This window comes from Tamandua tetradactyla, chromosome 8, assembly GCF_023851605.1.
Source record: "Tamandua tetradactyla isolate mTamTet1 chromosome 8, mTamTet1.pri, whole genome shotgun sequence".
NCBI lineage: Eukaryota > Metazoa > Chordata > Mammalia > Pilosa > Myrmecophagidae > Tamandua > Tamandua tetradactyla.
Window position 1 is genome coordinate 40,053,774 of NC_135334.1, and position 18,106 is coordinate 40,071,879.

The 18,106-nt window shown below is 36.8% G+C and overlaps 1 protein-coding gene across 1 annotated transcript in view; it reads left to right on the forward strand.

Moving 5' to 3' along the window:
- LOC143645066 (interstitial collagenase-like) overlaps positions 1–18,106 on the forward strand; it is a 38,350-nt gene that overhangs the window by 7,642 nt on the left and 12,602 nt on the right. The gene's annotated exons all lie outside the window — the stretch shown is intronic.

Here is an 18,106-nt window from a genome sequence, read left to right on the forward strand (position 1 = left end):
AATTGCTCAAGTATCAGCAGCATAATATCTACATATTTCCAGAATTTTATTTGCTCTACACAATGTTCAATTATTTTATTCTATTTTTTTCATAAAATTAAACATTGTGGAACCATTCTATAGCTTGATCAGATAACTACTCATGATTCTCTCTGTCTCTAAGATTCTTTCATTTCTCTTGCATTAAAGCAATTTGAATATCACCTTAAAGCAAAGAACATTGCCCACCTAATGAAAACCAATCACTGTTTTCAATATAAAGAGCCATTAAACTTATTAGTTGAATTTGATATGAGCACAGAAAGAGTATACTTTAAAGCAGTGGAGGTATTTTATCATAAGAATTCAAATTTGATTTCAATATTTTTCATCTGCTGAAAAAAAACACAGTTATCAATAGATTGGCAGCACTAAAATAAATCTCAAAAGGTTTATTTTAATCTGAACTCTACCTTAAAATGTAATGCAACCATTCCTTAATATCAAGTTGCCGGTCCTAGTTCTAAGTTTCTGTTTCTCTGGAGAATCTTGAATGATATAAGTATATAAACAAAAATCCTTGTAAGAATATTAGAAAATTAAAGCCAACTCTATATAAATGACCAAGTCTGTTTTGTCTTTTCTTTCCATGAATGCAAGTTTGGTTAACAGGCAAAAATCAACTCAATCATGCATATCAACAGAAACAGAGGAGAAAATATAATAGTCTCATTAAATGTAGAAAAAGCTTTAGACACAATTGGACAAGAATTCATGACAGAAACTCAGCAAACTAGAAATAGAATTTCCTCAACCTACTGAAAGGCATCTTGAAAGTGTAGTATCATATTTAACACTGAGCGCTTGTATGCTTTTACCATTTCTGTTTAACATTGTTCTAGATGTAGTAGTTAGTGCATTAAGTCAAGTAAAGCAAGGAAAGACATAAATATTGGAAAGAAGTTAAATTATCTTTCTCCCCAGAAACATACTTAGGTACATAGACAAAGTAAAGTAAAGTAATCTACAAAGCAACTACAAGAAACAAGTGGATTTAGCAAGATTACAGAATGCAAAATCAATATACAAAGATATGCTAGTATTTCAAAAGCTAAAAACAAACAATTATGAAGTGCAGTTTAAATTTCCTTTAAAAATGTTTTGGAATAATTTTATCATACAGGTGTAAAAGCTATACACCACAATCTACAAATCATTGCTGACAGAATTTAAAGAAGACTTTAGTACAGGAGATAGATAACAAATTTATAGATGGGAAAATTCCATATTCTGAAGATTCCAATCCTTCCTAAATGAGTCAATGCTATACCATTCAAAGATTCAAGGCCATTCCACTCAATGTCTTAGCAGGTATTTTGTGTAGAAATAGACAAACTGAATCTAAAATTTATATGTATACAAAGGACTTACAATAGTGAAAAACATCTTAAAGAAGCAGCAGAAAGTTGGAGTACTTACTTTTCCTGTTTTTAAGTCTGTAAAACTATTATAATTAAGCCGGTGTGGTATTTGTGTAAACATGGACAAAGAGATGAATGAAACAGTATAGAAAGTCAGTTGGTTTTTTGTCAAGATTACAAAGCAATTCAGTGGAAGAAATGAAAGTTTGGGGAACAAACGATACTTGAGCAATTGGAAATATATAGTGAAAGAAATGAATCTTGATTCATAACTCACACAGTAAAAATTATTTGGGATATATTCTGAACATGAAGGGTAAAATTATAAAATTCTAGGGGAGAAAAGTAGTAGTAATTTTATAATCTTTTGGTCCAAAAAGATTTCTTATAAAGGAGAACGAAACCTCTAAATTAGAATACATTGTAAAAGTGATCATTTCAAGGATGTGAAATTGAGGTGAGAGATGAAGGAACTTGACCAAGGTCAAGTAAATGGTAAAGGGGGTCAAATTTGATCTCCAACTTTCACTCACATACTGGGAAACAACAGACTGACTATGATAACTCTCAACATTGCCATGTCATGCTGCCCCAAAGTACTTTACTGATGGACTAGGCAACCATGTCTGCAGAATTTGGAGAAAAAAAGGGCTAAAGTGTAAGAATACTTTTTAAATGACATTATTGTGTTGAACATCAGCAATTTTTTACCACTTAGGTAAAACTTCAACTGCAACATTTCGATAACAGGCGAGTATCACAGGGGCCACCTAAGGTAATGCCTACCACACAGTTTGAGGGTCATATCTTCTTCAACCATTACTGGCAGCCATTAGAGCCATTATTAAGTTAATTTTTTAAAAACTAAAGCTCTGATGTCTTTTCAGGCCAATTTCCAGCAATGGACAGTCTCCTGGGTGAGAGCTCCCACTATTGGGCCTCTTTGGTAAACAAGTCTTTTTATCATGATTAGCCTCCAGAACATGATATTACCTATTCCAGCATTCCACGATGGACTCCTGTGCTATGTGTCATAGCACATTTGTCATGATGGAGCCAATGCCAATCAACCCTCCTTGCTCTCTCTTATTCTCAGCTTTAGCACACAATCATTTAACTGCCTAAGCCAAACTTAAAAAAATAAACTTTCACATGTTTCCATTGCCCATTCCATTTTACAATATGACTATGAAAACAACAGTGATAAAAAAAATGCAGCATGTCCATGTAATAATATGTCTTCTTGCCAAGTTCTATACATTGTTAGCAGTGGAAATCATAGGTTAATTCCATGTTCATAGAAGAAATATATTGAAGTAGGACCAATTGACAGAGAGTTCACTGTTCTAAATCTTAAAATTGTATTTTCAAAGTTGTTTTTTCAGAATGTGTGGAGCCTAGAATAAAATAATTGACAACCCCATTCACCACTGACTTGTAGCCCCTTTGGGATATTGCATATTCAACATACTCTGTTTGCCAGGTATGTAAGTTGCAGTCATTGTTCTCAGGGAATTTTATTTACAACTATTTTCAAACATTTCCTTTCCTATTGACATTGTGTTTGTTTCTTGTCACATTAGCATGTTCGTTGAGTACAAAAGAACACGTCACCTCCTAGGACATCAATGCATGGCTTGAATATTAGATGTTGCATCTAGTGATCCGACTAAGCCATTTTCCTTAGACTTCTAATACCCCACTGAAGCAGCAACTGGGGTTATTTTTGCAGGGGCAGGGTGGACATCCATATGACCTACATTCATTTTTCCCTTACATCCCCACAGAGGTGTCCATGTCCAGTCATTTAGGGTTGCAATTGACTACACCCAAAGTCTCTGAATTTCCCAGCACTCCTGAAGAGCAGGAGCCTAATTCTTCTATAGCTCAGTAAACAGCTCACAACTCTACCCTTGCACATATGTACTTCTGCCTTCTTCCATCAAGGGCTAATCACATACCTATTTTGCCTATTTCCAATTGCAACATGGTCCTGAGTCTGAGAAGTTCCATCAATGAAAGAGACAGCTAATTTGTCCCTGCTAGAAAGAATAACAGGGCTTGGACTATCTAGTAATAAGGTAGGAGGCCCTGCTCATATATATGATGGACTCCTGAAATCCCACCCTTAAGGTGCTCAAGAATAGAGTATTCCCATTTAATGAGGGAGCTCTTCTAGTCTTCCTCATTCCTGTTCTAATATCTTTCTGATTGAATGGTATTTTGGGCCTTAGGATTATCCACTGCTCTTCTGCATTGATGCTAGTTTCAACCACTGCCCAATAACAGCTAGTAATTGCTTTCCAAATGGGCTATATTGAGCACCTTCCTCAGACAACTTATCTAAAACCCAGTGGACTTCATTGAGTAGCTCTACTAGGTTTCTGCCAGACTCCAACCCACATGTGTTTGGCCACAGACAGTAGATACTTTAACATCTCTGGACAGGTGGATTATGGGACCAAGTAAAACTGCTTATGGTACTGCTCTCTGTGAATATTTCAATGTTTGTTTCTGCTCAGAATATGGCTGGAATTCAGATCTCTTTCTGTTGGCTTTGTAATTAGGGGTCATAGGATTCCCAGATGAGGAACATGATTTTATCAAAACTTGACTGTCCTTCCACGCTTTGAACTTCTTCATTTCTTTCAACAAAATCTATACGAGAAAATAACACAGTTCTCAAGGTTTGGGGTCTGTATCTGGTTGTTCCAGCCCATGTAATCCCAAGGAATTTCACATTAGAATAAACCTTGAATTTTTGCTAGATTTTTCAGCTAACCTCTATTTGTCTATGGGTGATAATGGCCCTTAACTCCTCTTGAGGTGGCTAATCTCATGATATCATCACTATAGATCACAAGCTTGATCTTAATAACCAATACTAGTCCTGCCTCATTAGATTATGGAGCTACTCTAGAAAGTAAAAGTAGCCTTGATCTTCATTCCAAGAGAATGAAAAGTGTGACTCAAAGTTAAGATTTTAACCAGATACAAAAGAGTATTCTAGTCCCATTGGCCTATAACACTCACTGTACAAAGGAAATTAATTCTAATTCACCCACCAAATGATGGAAATACCTTGTAGTTCTTATGAAGAGAAACTCAACAATTATCCTATGTAATGGGTATTTGAGTGTAGCACGCAGGCCTCCCCCTCTTTCTGGTTTAGCTGTGCTCTCTGTGGAAAATCCCCAACTCCCTCTCTCCTTGCAGGTAAGCAAGATAAGGCACATTCCTGGGATAGAAACCCCCTCCCCTAGCTTTCAGGAACTGGTGAAGATGCACATAGGCAAGATAAGCCATGCCTGGAGTGGGGGCCCCTCAATGGTTCAGCTCTGGGTCATTCTCATCTTAAATCAGCCAATTGTTTACCTTGTCTTTAACATGTCATACAGTCTATAAGAGCTAAGGTTGCCTTTTGTTTGGGGCTCAGACTTTCAGAGGCTACTTGGCTGAGCCCTATGGCCATAGCAAATAAAACCTGCTTCCTGAAACTAAGGATCCTTAGTCTCAGCCTGTTCTAACTTTGTGAAATGTTCCTGGTTTTTGTGCTACATGATGAATGTCTACAATGTAGCAGGCACTGTCTAGAAACCCCAAAATTTACAGACACAAACCCATTCACAGTTTATATTATGCACACGGTAACAGATGAATGAGCAGTGCTATGTCCTAGGGCCATGAGAGGGGAAATACACAGAGCTGTAGGATCACCCAGGAGAGGCTCCAACCCCAATATTAATGATCAGTGGAGAATTCTAGAAGGAGCTGGCATCTAAGTGGAGAACCAAAGAGCAAAAATTGAGGAGGAAGGCAGGGATGGATGTGATCCAGGCAGAGGGAAACAAGAGTATTGGAAGGTGTGGGTACTCTTGTGGTCTAAAGCAGCACTTCTCAAACCATGTAGTTAACGATCAGATTCTTAACTTTTCAAAGTCATCACAGAACAATGCTTTTGTAAAATACAATTAAAAGGAATTACTAGTAAAAAGAAATGATGAAAATTTTAAAACACCCACTTCTAATATTATTAGATCCAGTGGAAAGAAATTACTTTATCTAATTTCTGTTAAAGGTTTTGAGTGACTAGAAGGGTCCCTGGACCAGATAAGTCCTGAAAGCTAGAGGGCCCAACCTCTCCAGAACATCAGATAGTTCCATGACCCTACCCCAAATTATTGACAGAACTTTCCACATGAAAAAGTTAGAATGGGCATAGCCAAGCACCCTTAAAGAGAGAGATCAAAGGTGATGGTGGAGTTATGCAGAGGAGATAGAATTTAGCAAATGAATATGAATGCTGAATCATTAAATTGATATCTCTTTTAGTCTCCAGTATCTTAGAGCAGCTAGATGTAAAAACCTAAAATTGCGGAATTGTAAGCCATGTTAAAGTGTGAAATATGTTCTACAACTACTTGTGGTGCTGTGCTTTGAAATTTATTGCTTTTTTTGTATATATATTATTTTTCACACAAAAAAAGTCGATTGTGATGATAAAAAAATAAGAAAAAATAATAATAATAAAAAAAGTTTTTGAGTGAGTATACTCAATTATTGTACTTATATCATCACAGACCAATAAAAGGTCATGGATCAACACCAATTCATGGACTACACTTTAAGGAGCACTGGTCTATACCACACAATAAAAGATATATAGTAAAGCCCAGGGGTTCCTGGATGTAAAAAGACAAAGAAAAAATGAACCAGGGAATTCTGTTAGCAGAAACACTTTATGGGTGTAGTTGCATTCAAATTGTTGAAAGTGGTTTCCAGAAATTCATCATGCACTGGCTTGTAACTTTTGAATCATCACCATGCTTATTGTCTAACATTAAAGGTCTAGACATGGAAAATCAGATCTAGCAACACGAATAGTGGGACTGGGAAAATATGAAGGAGGAATTGGAGAAAACTAACCTTCCCTAAGCACCCCACATTCAAAGCTTAATTAGTGGATTCCATAGAAATCCTTTGATCTGGGAGGAACATGGAACCCAATACAGGAGGGTCAGAGAGGGTGTCTTAGGGAAGGTAACCTCTCCCCTCTGCCTTACTCAGTCTCACGTATAACACAGGACAGGCAGAGAAGCAGAAGCAGGGACCCTTCTCAATGGGGACACAGAATATGTATTCTCACACAACAGTGGGACAGACCTGGGGGATGGAAGAGAGTATTTCAAGGCCCAGGTCAGTGAAAGACAGAAAATCTGGGAAAATGGGGACAGAATTTCCAGCTCTGGGTCTGAAAGTCCACCCCATGAGAAATGACAGTGGGAATCGTGATCCCTGCCAAGGGAAAGACTAAAGTCTGAGACAGCTGGGAGTGTATTCTGCCACAAATAAAGTAGGGAACACAGAGCTATATTGAGACAGCTTTTGGCCAGTTAAGAGAAGGAACATGAACCCTGTGGTTAGCCTGATGTGGTGAGGTACAGCTTGTGTTCTTCTGAAAGGCACACACTCTGAGGATGATTAAATTATTGAACAGTGTCATCGGCTGGAAAGAACTAAAAGTACAAGAAAATTGAAAGGGTTTTTCAGAGATGACCAAGAATATTATTTCAGGCTGACTGGAGCAGGTCTTGATCCCCTGCATGGGAACCCACCCTTATTTTGGCTGAATTAAAGCAGTGCCCTAAAACAAACCTTGTCTTGAAGGATTGTGAAAAGCCATGCACTGCTAGAGACAACAGACTTGTTTTACCCACAATCAAAGACATTGCTCAGTACCTAGTGCCTACTACCATTTTATAAAAATAAAAGATCCATTTATATACATCAACCAGAGACTCATTAAAGACCCAAGGACAAAAGCAAGTTGAAAGTGAAAGGCTGGAAAAAGATATTCCATGCAAACAGCAACCAGAAAAGTGAGGGGTAACTATGCTAATATCCAACAAATTAAACTTCAAATGCAAAACAATTAAAAGTGACAAAGAAGGACATTATGTATTAATAAAAGGGACAATTCATAAGGAAGACATAAAAATCCCAAATATCTATACACCAAGCCAGATGGCCCAAAATACATGAGGCAAAACCTGATAATAACAAAAGAAGAAATAGGCACTTCCATAATAGTAGCTGGAGACTTCAATACACCACACATCAATAGATAGAACATCTAGATATAGGATCAATAAGGAAACAGAACTCTTGAATAATATGATAAATGAACTAGATTTGAAAGGCATTGACAGAGCATTGTACCCCACAACAGAAGGATACACATTTTTCTCAAGTGTTCATGGATCATTCTCCAAGATAGACTATATATTGGAGCACAAAGGAGATCGCCATGAATTTAAGAATATCAAAATTACACAAAGCACTTTCTCAGATCATAATGGAATGAAGTTAGAAATCAATAACAGGTGGAAGCCTGGAAAATCCACAAATTTATGGAGACTAAGGAAAACACTCTGAAACAACCAATGGGTCAAGGAAGAAATCACAAAAGAAATCAGTAAATATCTTGAGGCAAATGAAAATAAGAATACAATATATCAAAATTTATGGGATGCAACAAAATCAATATTGAGAGGAAAATATATTGCCCTAAACACCTATATTAAAAATGAAGAAAGAGAAAAGAATCAAAGAATTAACAACAGAAAATTAGAGCAAAAATAAGTGAAATTGAGAACACGAAAACAATAGAGAGACTCAATAAAACCAGAGGTTGGTTCTTTGAGAAAGTCAATAAAATAGATGGACCTTTAGCTAGAAACAAAATGAAGAGATGAAAATAAATAAATTCAGAAATGGGAGGGGGGACATAACAACTGACCCCACAAAAATAAAGGAAATAAAGAGAGGGTACTATGAACAACTAAATGCTAACAAACTAGACAGCTTAGACAAAATTGACAACTTCCTAGAAAAACACTAGCAATCAACATTGACTCAAGAAGAAATAGAAAACCTCAACAAACCAAACACAAGTAAAGAGATTGAATCAGTCATTTAAAAAACCCTAAAAAGAAAAGGATCAGATGGCTTTAGGTATGAATTCTACAAAACACTCAAAAAAGAATTGTACCAATCCAGCTAAAACACTTCAAAAAAGTTGAAGAGGAAGAAAAGCTATCTAACACACTTTATGATGCCAACATCACCCTAATATCAAAACCAGGTAAAGGTACTATAAGAAAAGACTATAAGAAAAGATTACAGACTGATCATTTTAATGCATATAGATGCAAAAATCTTCAACAAAATACTTGCAAATAGAATTCAGCAGCACATTAAAAGAATTATACACCATGACCAAGTGGGTTTTATCCCAGCTATGCAAGGGTGGTTCAACACAAGAAAACAAATTAATGTAATACACCACATCAATAAATTAAAGAGGAAAAACCACATGATCATCTCAATTGATGCAGAAAAGGCATTTGACAAAATCCAGCATACTTTCTTGAAGAAAATACTTCAAAGAACAGAAATAGAAGGAAACTTTCTCAACATGATCAAGGGAATATATGAAAAATGAACTGCAAACATATACTCAATGGGGAAAAACCAGAAGCTTTACCCCTAAAATAAGGAACAAGACAAGACAAAGATGCTCATCATCACCATTGTTAGTCCACATCCTGCTGGAAAGTCTAGGTAAGAAAAAAGAAATAAAAGGCATCCAAACTGGAAAGGAATTATGTCATTGTTTGCAGATGACATAATCCTGTATGTTGAAAATCCTGAAAAAGCTACAATAAAGGCTACTAGAGTTAATAAGTGAGTACTGCAAAGTGGCAGGACACAAGATCACATGCAAAAAGCAATTGTGTTTCTATATACCCATAATGAGCCATCTGAGGAGGACATCAAGAAAAAACTTCCATAGTATTTAGGAATAAATTTAACTAAGGATATAAAAGATCTATACACAGAAAACTACAAAATTTTGCTAAAAGAATTCAAGAAGACCCAAGTAAATGGAAGGACATACTGTGTTCATGGATTGGAAGACTAAATATAGTTAAGATGTCAATTTTGCCTAAACTGACTTATAGATTCAATGCATAACCAATTAAAACCCCCAATAACTTACTTTACAGAAATAGAAAAAGCAATAATCAAATTTATTTGGAGGAGCAGCATGTCTGAAATAGCTAAAAATCTCTTCAGAAAGAAAAATGATGTGGGAGGTCTCACAAAACCTAAGTCATATAACAAAGCTACAGTGGCCAAAAAAGCATAGTACTGGCATAAAGATAGGTGAATGACCACTGGAATTGAATTAAGTAGTCAGAAGTGGACCCTCATAACTACAGCCAGTTGATCTTTGATAAGGTGCAAGCCTGCTCAACTGGGACAGAGCAGCCTCTTCAACAAATGGTGCTTGGAAAACTGGATATCCAAATCAAAATGAATGAAAGAGGACCCCTATCTCACACATTATACAAAAATTAATTCAAATGGAACAAAAACATTATAGCTAATGTTTACAAAATGTTTTTAAGAAAATGAAGGAAAATATCTGAAATATCATGTGATAAATAGTGGTTTCCTAGAGCTTAACCCAAAGCAGGAGCAATGAAAGAACTAGATAAATTGGATCTCCTCAAAATTAAACACTCTACTGCATCAAAGAGCTTTGTCAGGAAAGTAAAAAGGCAGCCTACACAATGGAAGACAATATTTGGAAACCACATATAAAATAAGGGACAAATATCCAGAATATATAAAGAGATCTTACAACTCAACTATAAAAAGACAAACAACTCAAAATATGGGCAAAAGGCATGCACATCAAAACCACAATGAGATATCATCTCACAATACTAGAATGGTCATTATTTAAAAAAAGAAAATGGCAAGTGCTGAAGAGGATGTGGAGAAAGTACACTTAATCTCTGTTGGTGGGAATGTAAAATGGTGCAACCACTCTCGAAGGCAGTTTGGCAGTTCCTCAGGAAGCTAAGTATGGAATTGCCATCTGATCCAGGAATCCCATTACTATGTATATATTTAGAGGAAATGAAGGCAAGGACACAAATGGACATTTGCACACCAATGTTTATACTGGCATTACACATAAGTGCTGAGAGATAGAAACAGCCCAAATGTCCATTAACAGGAGTGTCTAAAAAACTGTGCTGTACACATAAGATGGAATATTATGTAGCTATAAGTCAGAATAAAGTTATGAAGCATGTAATAAATAGCATGGATGGCCTTGAAGACATTAAGCTGAGTGAAATTAGCCTAAAACAGAAGGATGAATTCAGTACAGTCTCATTAATATGAGCTAACATTAATAAGTGAACATTGAGAGTTAAAGTTAAGAACACAGGTTATCAGGAGATAGAAACAGGGTAGAGATTTGACATTCGATGCTGAAGGAGAACAGAATGTTCAACAGAACTAATTGTAAAGATCCAATAATGGATAGCATAATACTATATGACTGTAGCACAATACTGTAGGTACACTGTATGAAGCTGAGTGTGAGTATAGTTGAAAGAGGAGGGCTGGGGACATACACAATACCAACATAAACGCAGAGGATAAAGACCATGATGGTATAATTTAGGAATGCTTAGAGTAAATAATGATGGTGATTAAATGCACAAATATAAGAATGTTTTTGCAAGCAGAAATATAAATTAATGTTAACATTGCAGGATGTTGACAATAGGATGGTATATTGGAAATAATATAAGCAATGCATACTAGGGTCTATAATTAACAGGAGACTTTGCCTCAATGCATCTGAGGGTAATCTGGGCAGAAGATTAAAAACTATTGGCAAAGTCCCAGTGAGGGACTGGAGGAAAAGGTAGAAGTATTAAACTACCCTACTTGGGGAAGAATAATATTCTCTCAAGCATTGCTTACTGCCAATTTGATGGGCCAGGCCCTTGATCTTGGGTGTTTTCCTTATGCAACTTATTTCTGTAAATGAGAAGCTAAGCCTAATTACGCTTACACCTGAGTCACCCCCAAGGAACCTCTTTTGTTACCGAGATGTGGCCTCTCTCACTAAGACAACCCTGCAGGTGAACCCAATGCCCCCAGTCCCTACTCCCCATTACATGGGATATGACTCCTGGGGTATAAATCTCGCTGGCAATATGGGACATGATTTCTGGGGATGAGCCTGGCTCTAGTAACATAACAGTGAGAAAGCCTTCTTGACCAAAAAGTGGGAGAGAAATGAAGCAATATAGTTTTCGGTGACTGAGAGATTTCAGATAGAGCCAAGACATCATTCTGGAGGATTTTCTTATGCAATATACAGATATCCCCTTTCAGTTTTTAGTGTATTGGAGTAGCTAGAGGGAAATTCCGAACATTGTTGAATTATAATGCAATTGCCTTGATTCTTTATTTAGCTTTCCTAAAGTAAGCTTTGCCTCACTGTCTCCTGTGGAATCCTTTAACACTCCATGCCTAGCACAAGCAGCCTAAAAACCAAGAGTCCATAATCATGGTGAGCACTACTAGCCTGACAGCCACTGAAGGAATAGAACAAGGGTGGAGTCCTTCAAAACCCTGTACCCATAGACAGTCATTATTTGACCTTTCTGGTGGTTCCTAGAAGACCTATTACAAGGCTGTCTTTATATGACTTGACTCAGGAAAGTCTTAGGGTGAGCAGAATTTAACCTGGGCACATTCACTAAAAAAACAAAACCAAAAAAAAAAAAAAAATCATCAGAGACAACTGTTAAACATCACAAATGTAACTTATTTAGAAAGTTACTTCACAAATGTAACTTATTTAGAAAGTAGAAAGTGGAAAACAGGTGGGGCAAACAATAGCCTAGCCACAAATCTTGACAAGAAAAGCAAAGATGGCCAAGAGTTAACAGGAAGATATCAATAGTACCATAGCACTGTCAGAGGCAACTAAATGGGGGATGGACAAGTGATAAGTGGTAGTTTTGACATTTAATGATGCTGTGTTTATAAGTTCTTTGTCACTGTGGACCAATGAAAATTGTCTACATTGACAGTGCTGCTGATTGTACAACCAAGTGAGGATACTGCAAGACATGGTTTGTTTATTTTGGACATTATCTGTGGGTGACATCACCTATGGCAGTTATTCTTTGTCCTGAAAAGAATAAGCATGAGAAGAATGCAATCTTGAAATAAAGTAAAAAAGTGAGGAAGTCTCTGTCCCAAGAGAGAGCTAGAGCCTCGAGTTTATTTTCTGCTAGCTATTTATCAGGTAAAGGAGCCATTGGGAGTTAAGCTATTCACTGAGCACCAGGGGAGGTTCCTGCTTGCCTAGAGGCGGTACCTTTTTTTGCATGGACAGGCACTGGGAACAGAACTCAGATCTCTGGCATGGCAGGCAAGAACTATGCCTGCCTAGCAACCTTGGCCCACTCTCTAGGAGGTATCCAGATAAAGCAGAAGGATATGCAAATGACACATTAAAGCAGACAAACAAGCTGTTTCAGCTCACAGACAAACAAGGGGGTGTTTTCCACTGCTTGGGGACATGCATACACAGAGCAATCTTCCAAATGCTTTAACCATATCCTTCCCACAATTATCCATGATCCCCAATAGATGGATGGAGGTGAAGGATACAATAATCGAGATGCAAAATGGTGAAATGTGATATATTTATATGATGGAATATGAAGCAGCTCCAAAAAGGAAGGATGTCGAGAGTCATGCAATGAACTGAATGAACCCTGGGGACTATGTGTTTTGCAAAATAAGCCAGAATTAAACAAATATGCTAAGGTTTCTTAAATTAAAACATTGCTAATAAAAAAAATTGGAGCTTAGATTGTAGTCCCTTGCAGCAGCCACATTTAGTCTAAAGTTGGTAGCGTATTTCTAGATTCTGAAACAGTGAATTAAATATCTATAAGTTGGTATTTCCCCTAAGCTTTGTGTGATACTAAAGACCTAGGAATGGACCTAGAAATGGAGTTCTGCAGCCCTGAAAGTAAGCATAGCTAAATACAATAACAGTAAAAGTAACCAAAAAAGAGAACAGACCTCAATTAGAGATAAAAAGTAAAACCAATCTGGGTTGAACTAAGGTAAATCAAAATACAGGGTAAAAGATGATTTACCTACTGTATGAGACTGAAGTCAGAGAGGTTTATTGTGTCTAGACCCTAAATTTTCAGTAATACAGAATCTAAACCAACCTGTCTAGTCATTTAAATGAAACTCCAGGAGCCCAGAACACGAACGAGGCCTTGTAATTTTGTATAGCTTAATGTAATACCTGAATACATCCCAGAGTATGGTAGGCTGATGATTAAAAAGTATTGGTAGAGTCCCTTAAGGGACTAAAGAAAAAGATATGAAACTACTAAACTTTCCCATCTGGAAAACACCAGGTATCTTTCAAATATTGGGGACTCCCAAGAAAATAAGCCAAGTCCTTGATTTTGAGGCTTGCCCTTATGAAACTTATTTCTGTAGTGGAGAAGTTAAGACCATCTATAACAAGACCTAAGAGTTGCTTCCAGGAAACCTCTTCTGTTGCTCAGATGTGGCCTCTCTCTAACTAAGCCCCACTCTGCAAGAAAAATCATTACCCTAAAACTTCTTTAAAAAATAATTGTTAAATTATTCTCTCTACAATGTTTAAATGAGAAAGCAGATATACTAAAAAATGATGTGCAGATGAAGGGAAAATTACTGCAAAAAAAAAATACTGATATGGCATCAGTAGCTAAGAGAGATCAAATACAGTCAAAAGGCTGTTCTGGAAGCTACTGTTAGGTAGACTTCAGTTAGATAGTGCTAATTGTCATGGTTTGCTAACCCCCAAAGAACACCACTCCTATTAACTCTTAAGAGCACTTAGGGCCTAAACTGAGACTCTATAAAAGTTTCATGCACTAAGTTTGCTTTCCTGGTACCTATAATACCCACAGGATTTCTAGGCCAGATGAATCCTGAAATCCAGAGGGACCAGCATCTTCAGGATTATCAACTAGTTATATCCCCCTATCCTTTAGTGTCAACATCCCTTCTCAACATGAAAAAGGCAGAATGTGGATTTTCTAAAGATCCATATATATTGGGAGCAGGAGCAAAGGAGGGGAAAGTATAACAGAAAAAAGAGGATTTAACAAATAAGTATGACTGATGAATCACTTCACTAATATTCCTTCTAGCTACCAGTGTTTTGGAACAGCTAGAAGGAAAAATCTGAAATAGTGGTATGGTAGTTCACAACAAACTCTGAAATCTGTTCTGTAACTACTTGTTGAATTGTACTTTGAAAATTATTGCTTTTTCCTTTCTTTTCTTTGCATATATGTTATATTTCACAATAAAAAATGTTTAAAAAAGAAAGAACAAAAAAGGAATGAGATGAACGTAGGGAGCTTTAAAGAGCTCTGACATATTACTGGGAATCTAGGAGGTGAAATGCATGCATAGGGATATGTAAATATCTAGGACTATAAGCATGTGAAGGTTATCACCTTTGGCTAATTTTGAGGCTCTAGGTAAAAAAGGAAATAAGGTTGCATTATGAATGCCTGCTTCACTATTGAGGGGAAATTCTCATCGCCATCTCCCAAAACTCAGTGAAGACTGAGGAACTGTCTTCCTATGGCCTTGAACTTCTCAAGATAATGTATAATAAGGTGAAAAGTTGATATCTGTAGTTCAAAGAGACCATGAATTACTGAAAATGTTGAGTGCTGCAACCCAAGGGGTACTATGTTATGCTAACATATCAGGCCACAGTGGTAGAATACAAGCCAGTTCTTGAGGCAAAAGCCACAGTGAAAGAGCCAAAGCAACTTAAACCTCTTACTTATTACTTACTGTTGAACATGTTGAAGCAGGGATAATAGGAAGATTCAAGATGCTGTATCAGCATCATTTCTAGCTTTCATTCATATTACTAATACAGAAATCCTTGCAAGGACTGACTTCTAAGGAAGGAAATACCTATATGAGGTGTAGGTGAGTGCACCCAAATACAATTTTTGCTTTGGGCACTAGGAAGGTGGTTGACCTGTCAGGGCACAACTGGAATAGAAAGAAATACTTCCATGGCAAGCTGTACCAAACTGGAAAAGGACAAAGAATTTGAATAGACATTTCTCCAAAAGTGATATGCAAACAGCCAAATCAGGAAAAGATGTTCAACACCATTAGTCACCAGTGAAATGCAGTAAAACTCACAATGAGATAACGCTTCACACACAGAAAGACAGATGGTATAAAAAAAATCAGATGACAGCAAGTGTTGATGAGGATATGGAGAAACGGGAACCCTTCTACACTGGTGGTGGGAATGTAAAATGGTGCAGCCACTTTGGAAAACAGACTGGTAGTTTCTCAAAGTAATAAAAATAGAGTTATCATATGTCCAGCAGTTTCACTTTTTGGTATATAATGAAGAGAAATGAAAAGATATTGCCATACAGAAAAATTGTACACACCTTTATACAGCAACATTGTTCATAATAGCCAAAAGGTGGAAACCACCCAAATAACCATCAATGGACAGATATTAACAAGTATTGGTGAGATTGTGGAGAATTAGAACCCTCATACATTACTGTTGGTAATTTAAGAAGGTACAGGAACTTTAATAAACAATTTGTCAGATCCTCAAAAAGTTGTGGATATGACATAACAATTCTACAGCTAAGGATATACTCGAAAAACTGAAAACACATGGAAACAATTCTACGTGAATTTTCATAATAGTGAAAAAGTGAAAACAACCCAAATGTCCAACAACTGATGAATGATGAAAAAAATGCAGCATATCCATACAAGGACTATTATTTGGCCATAAAATGTAATGAAGTGTTGAACATACTATAACATGAATGAACCTCAAAAAATCTTAATGCAAACCAAAGGAAAGCATTTGATAAACTCCATAAAGATTCCATTTATATGAAATGTCCAGAATAAGCAAATTAATAGCATTAGAGAATAGATTACTGGTGTCTATGGTTTCAGAAGAGGGCATGATGCTTTTAGATACTGGGTGTCTTTTTGGGGTGAAAGTGTTCTAGCATTAGATAGTGGTGATAGTTGCACAGCTTTGTGTATACTAAAAACCACTGAACTGTACACTTTAAAAAGGTGAATTTTATCACATGTAAATTATATCTTCATAAAACAGATGAGGAGTGGCAGACTGTACTGGAGGAAATAGTGCTGTCCCCAAATTCATGTCCACTGGGAACCTGAGAGTTTGATTTTATTTGGAAATGGGGTCTTCTTTGCAGATGTAATTACATAGGATGAGGCCATACTGGATTAGGATTGACCATAAATCCAATGACTGGTGTCCATAAAGCAAGTCATGTGAAGGCACAAAACACAGCACAAGGAAGGGGCCCATGTAGAGATGGAGGCAGGGACTGGAATGATAGAGCTGCAAGTCAAGGAACATTAAGAATGGTCAGCAACTACCAGAACCAAGAAGAAGGAAGAAAGGATTCTTCCCTGGGGCCTTCAATAGGGAACATGGCCTGCCAACACCTTGGTTTTGAACTTCTAGCCACTAAAATTGCAACAGAATAATTTCTGTCATTACACCATTTGTGGTAATGTGTTTCAGTGTTATTGGACAGAGGCCATGGATTATTTTGCCTGCCATGCTCAATAACCAATTCCTGAGACACTGGGGTTTCAGAGAGAAAGAGTTTATTACTACATGCATAGCAGAAGAGCAGACAACCTAATGACCCAAACCTTTTTCCTTGAACTGCAGTATTTTGGATAGTTTTATTAGAGAAAAGATGGGCAGAGTTTAGGATAATGAGCATAGTGTCCCCAGATGATGTAATTAGAGAGAAGTTAATGATGCTCTGATTATCGAGCATGCACAGATTACATGCTTAGTCACAGAATATATGAAAGAAAAAGGCAGAGTGAGGAATAGGTGACTTGTAGGTTCAAGCCTAACCTACTGCCCATGCCAGGAGGCCCCACTGTGTTTAGATTCAGTCTCAGTCATCAAGATAATTTGGGAATTGGTGTGGGTTAGTTGTGGGTGGACCCAAGACCCTTTCATTAACAAACATTAAGGGTTGTCTTCAGTGACTACAAGGCTCTAAAGTTGAAAAACTAGATAATTAAGGTACAGATGAAGGTTAGTCAAGAGGTATTTACAATCACAGGGGCAGAAGATAAGGGCCATACAACCATTATCAGAGATCAAGGCAGCTATATTACAATTCAGAAATTTCAGTTAATTCCCTGTCTACTCCAATGTGCCAGAAAGCAAAAAGGAATATATGTATAATGATTCAGTAATCAAAACCACTCCTTAAATCCTGATTTCTTGGTTACAATGGCAGCCCTAGAAACTAATACACAGATCTGGCAAAGAGACTAAATAGACTGTCTCTGAAGTTCACCTCATGTTATAATATTTGGTAAACTAGAAATAATAAAATTATGATAGCTAATATATCCACAACACTTACCATGTGCCTGTACCATTTTAAGCTCTTTCTATACCAATGATGCCTTTAAAAATATATCACCATAATCTGCTATAGACAATACCAACAGTGTGAAATGAGGAAATATTTGTTGTTTTCATTTTTTCACCTGACCTCAGAGATTAAATCATTTCTTGGGGCCACACAAAGACATAAGTTCCTCATTTCCTGAGATTACATGAAACTCTACAAATTTTAACTCAGTACAGGCCTGACTCTTCAAGTCTTTTACCGTCTTCTCCTAATCTCAAAACATATTGGGTAAAAGCCCCTAAAATG